Genomic DNA, 5,513 nt, shown 5'->3' on the forward strand with positions numbered 1-5,513 from the left:
AAGCCTGAACATGCCTCGACGGCTTTCAAGGGAAAGGGGAACTAAGGCTATAAATGTGTTGATTAGCATTTGTCTCCCCAACAAGTCACCTCAGCGGTAATACATAATTTCAGATGACATGAGAGAATAAACAATGAGGAATTAAAAAATCTTGAATGTTCACTGAGACAGCTGACCTACATAGCCTTGAAAAGTTATGCAGTGGGGAGTGAGGACAGGCTGCTGCAGACTTTCTTCACCAGCGTGTGACTGATATAAAGCTACATCATGAAATTGAAACCCCTTCATGAATATAAGATGGATTCATGTGCTGCTTAATGCACACGGAATGTAGGCTACGACAAATTATATGTCTCCGAATACTGTTTAATTTCGTCAGTATGTTAGCTGGACGTAGATAATTGAAATTGCCTACAGTATTGTAATCATTTATTTCAGAAAAAGTTAAATGAATGTTGGAACTCTTTTGCTCCAAGTTGGCATTTATTGGAAATGGACCTGGCTATTTTCCTCTTATGTTCACCAATATATTTATTATTCAAGATAACCAGCTACGCATCTTAATCAAACAAAACTGTACTTTAAATGTAATAAAATCATCAAAAGCAAATGGGAATTCTGTTTCCGTCCCCTACCGCGATTGGATTATTCAGAGTTGGTTCATTTGGATACTTAGTGGGTGAAACCATTATCCAGTTGGAAAACCATTATACCTTTGCAGAAAAAGAGGTTTGAAAGATAAGATAAAGATATATGATAAATAGAACAGCAGATGAACCTCAAATGTTAAACAGTGTAGAAAACTGCATGGAATGTTCAAGTGATATTGTGAGGAAGGTTACATCAGATCTGGTTAGCTAGCTTGCGGCATTCTACTTCCTTACCTTCACTAGAACCTCACTATTTCACTTGTTGCACTACTGCCACCAAACTTAAAGTAGAGGAAGAGCACAAATACTGTTGGTGTTTATCGGTAAAGATAGATGGTTGGGCAGCAAGTCTCACAAGAGTTGAAGCAACATTCCTTCCGATCGATGGTCACTGTAAAGACAGTATTGTCTTTGCACTGCCTCCATATCCCCTTCATGTGCAGTCTGAACACTTTAGACTTACAATGAAAAAAAATCATGGTTAGAAATAGCTAATTAAGAATGTAGTTAAAGTAGCCTTGGCATGTGACACACTCATGACCCTAACCCTAACCCTCATTACACCTTGAAAGTGATCTGGGATCTGTTTTCACAGACATGGCTGCAAACCAATAAGCATCTCCTCTGATACAAAGTGAGCCTTCTAATCTGAGGTTGAGAATTTTTCACCATGAGGGTAGAACTTGTTGAAAGATTCATGTTTCACCCACTCTGGTTACCATGCCTTTCCCTGCAGATGCCCTGCGAGGTTTGATAGGGCTCGAACAAGGCTTTTAAGTTGCTTCATAAAAACACTGCCAGTCAGTCTGTGTTAGCTGGAACATATCCCCATGGTTAGCAAATAATACGAAAAGCTATGTAAGTCTCAACTCCTTAGTCTTGCTTAGACCCTTAATACGTTCTTAATGTCTCTGGTTTACAGTCACTGTCCTCCTGGAGAAGGACTCTTCTGTAACAAAGCGTTTTGCCTCAGGGGAAGATGGGCCATGGCAGAATGAAGGAGCAATTCTCTCTCCACCAAGGACTGTATCTGTGCAAATAATGTGACTGTTTGAACACTCAAACCATTATGGTTTAAATGCACTAAGTAGTCCCTAATGAGGGTTCCTTCTCGCAGAAGCTCTCCAATTTAAATTGTGAAGTTCAATCTTCGATTTATCTACAAAACAGGACTTTCTGGCACTGTACAGTAGTAGTGTGTCATTAAGGAAGACATTTGGAAGGATTTAGCAGAATTTGTAATTTCACTACCGGGAGAATGAACAAGCTTTCTTTTTTTTGGCTTGTTTTGCGCAACAATTGGTGTCGTAGACGCTGATCTTTGGCGACAGCTGGGGTTTCCCTTCTATAACACATCCATGGTTTTAATCTATACTCCATGTAATGAAGCATTGATGTAACTTTTAGGTCACATGTCTGAATCAGAAGAGTGAACATTTCCTACGTAGGCGATACTGGCTCCACTGTTTTCAACATGGCGTCCAGATCAAAACGTTCCAACAATACCAAAAATATTATTCTATAAACAATTGAGGCAAGAAATAGCCAATGCAGGAACATACTCGTGATTCACAACTTGTGCGAATGCTAAGATACAAAGATGCACATTTGCCACCAACATTTACCATTGTTAATTTGGCATGTGTTTAGATCCCTTGCTTTTAAGCGGGAACCTCTAGTTGAAGTAAAAACGTTGCTCTTCAGTTTCTCCACAAGTTTATCATCTTCTGTTAGATATGGAAACATGAGTGATGGCAGCTGCAAGTCATTTCCCCAGCTCTTCACTAATAATTAGAACGTGTTGTATCTTCCCTACTGTCAACAGCCAGATAAATAAAACAAATGATTGTTGCAGATGCATTAGGAACATTTACAATTCGTCTAGGTGCTCTGGTACTTCTGTTCTGACAGTCGAAGTCACAGTAGTTTAAATGATTAAGTGTAAGCCACATGCACGGCACACATGGAATCAGTAATGCATTACAACATTTCTACCAGTGCTCAGTAGGTGGAATCATGCCTCACTTCGCTGATTTCTAATGAGGCGTGTTTTGACTTGATAATATTTGTGCCTCTTGTGGGCTTAACTTAAGCCGGTGCTCTGTTAGCACAGTGTGAGTGTTCCCCGTTCTGATCTACGTTCCTGGGGCGTAATTCTATTAAACATCTATGAACCACAACACATCTCCATCTCTAACCAACTCCTTATAATTCCTCAAAAGCAACGCCAGGTCAATTATTAATGTGAGATTCTAAATGAATAATGTACACGGTGAGTCATGCAAAAAATGATTCAAACGGCAGGTAAGCTGTGACATCACTCCCAGGTTTCCTAACGACGTTTTGAAGCATGTGGTTCGGTCAGGAATTATTTATTCGAAGGAATGAATTACTAATTCTCACGCAGGCATGATACAAAAAACAGTACTCTCATTACCTTCCAGGCTCTGTACTCCTGTGCCCCTCAGGCGGTAACATATCAAAACTTAATCAAATATGAATAAAGTCCCAAACCAGCAGATGAGTATCTCATCCCAGGAAATATTACACTAGACAAGTGTGTAGGTTTCTCAAGGCATGTTAGGTTGCTTGAACAATTGTGATTATTTGAGGATGTGTGTGTCATAAGCAGTCTGGGTAAAATAAATAATCACATTTAAACTAAGGCATATTTCAACCGTTTAAAAAAAAGATATGCTTTATCCAAAAATGTGATTCCTTCAGCTTCAACTCATTGTTCAATATGTGCATTTACATCGCTGTACATACTGTACATGTTTATTTAACTGTGTTTACTTTGTGTGTGGCGGGTGGTAACAATGTGCCAGTTTAAAGCTTACATGTGGTGTGAGAACTGCTGAGCCACATGGACGCCTCAACACATGTTAGGAAACTCCTGGGAGATCCCCTTCTGACAGAAACCACAGAAAGTGTGTCAGGGACATGGCGGAAAGCATGGAGCACTTCTCTGTAATGTGAACAAAAGGACAATCCATGAGAAGGAGGTCCTACTTGAATTCTAGCCTATAGTTGGAGAAGCACAAAAGAGGAAATTAATATTAAAAAAGGTTTGATCTTCAGCCCATTTTTCTCAGACGGGAGGATGGCTCAGTCTCCAGTGTTCATCATTGACAGCTTTGATTGGATGCCAGGTGTACTCATTTGTCTTAGAAATAATTGGATATTAAGAGGATAATTAGGTCTTCGGGGAGGCACTGGTGAATTTCTCTGACATTTAGCTGAATGAGGGACAGAACATACGGTATATACCACTTTGATTTGCCTTCACAGGAGACAAGTCCGGGGAGTTTTTGAAGCACTGCGGCATTCATTTGTAATAATAATTATTATGAATGCTCAAGGTGAATGGAAGATTTCCCATTATAGCAGCACATAAGTGTTCAAACAACAAGGCTTGGGAAATTAATCCACTTGGTCATAGGGGTATCTTTATTATTTCAAAGTTGTATTTATTTACCTAGCTTCTTAAAGAGGTGTTGCAGTATGATTCCCCACATCAAAAGGTGTTTTGTGGAATGCAAAACAGCTTGTGAAACAGAAGAGAAAAGGTTTTCAGTCCTGCTTTTCTCTCCTCACAGCTCGTTAACAGTTAATGGCCTTCAAGGTAACCAAGGTACAAATGAGCCACCAACAAAGGAAGTGCCAACATAAAGCAGCAGTACCCTCAGCCGTGCATACTATCATGTACACTGGGTAGAGCCGCCAGCTCCCATTCTTTCTGTATTTGCAAAGAATATTAGATTAAAAAAAGAAAGAAAGTTTTAAAGGTCACCTATTATGCAAAATCCACCTTTTCATGTATTTTACACATAATATGTGTCTCCTCTGTGTAAAGAGATTCTGAAAGTTTCAGGAAAAAATATTTGCTCAGTTTTTGTCCTGATCCAGTTATATAAAAACCTGTCCGATAATGAGCTGATCAGATTTTGGCCACCTTATGATGTCATAACGATTTTTCACCAAACAAGGTAACCGCCCCACCCCCTAAAGACATTTCTTACACTTTAGAGGCAGTGGGCGCTGTGTTGTTTTGGGTTGATTCAGTGTTTTTGGTGTGTTTCTTTCTTAAGGATTCTTACAGTTTACTTTAACTTATCATAGCAGGAAATTCAGAGTGGAAATAATCAAACAAAATAATTGTGCCGTCTGTGAGAGTGGGAACGCGGAGCAGGGTGCTTGAACGTGATTACCTTAAGTAGTATGCAGCCATCATTAATGCTATTATTACGCCGTATCAAAAATGTCTGCTGTGAGAAAGACCTATGGTCCCACAATTAAATGTTGCGCAGTAACTAGAGGAAGTTCTTTCAACTGCACGAAATTAAAACAAATTGCAATTGAGGCCGGAAAAATCTTGGATGTATAAGATTAACTGTGGTGACAGTTTTGATTTTTTTCCATGACAACTATAAGGCAACACATTGCTTTTCATGCAAGTTTGGATTATTCCACATCCATAACAAGCAAAAAGAAAACATCTCAACTATGAATTTAAGTTCTTAAGTTACTTCACTCATCTATTTGTGACTGTATATTTCTCTTAAATTCACTCAAATATGATTAGATAATACCTCATTTGCATATTTAACATTTCAGAAAATAAGTCATACAAAATGATTGTCTTAATGTAAGAAATCAACTTGGGAAATGTTATGGTAATATGTTGTAGTTACGTGTTTACACTGTTCCCCTGCAGTGTGTCTCTTGTGCACACACACACACACACACACACACACACACACACACACACACACACACACACGTGTGTGTGTGTGTGTGTGTGTGTGTGTGTGTGCACAAGAGACACACTGCAGGGGAACAGTGTAAACACGTAACTACAAC

The sequence above is a fragment of the Notothenia coriiceps genome, unplaced genomic scaffold (genome assembly GCF_000735185.1).
Source record: "Notothenia coriiceps isolate Sejong01 unplaced genomic scaffold, NC01 NC01_scaffold00024667, whole genome shotgun sequence".
Classification (NCBI taxonomy): domain Eukaryota; kingdom Metazoa; phylum Chordata; class Actinopteri; order Perciformes; family Nototheniidae; genus Notothenia; species Notothenia coriiceps.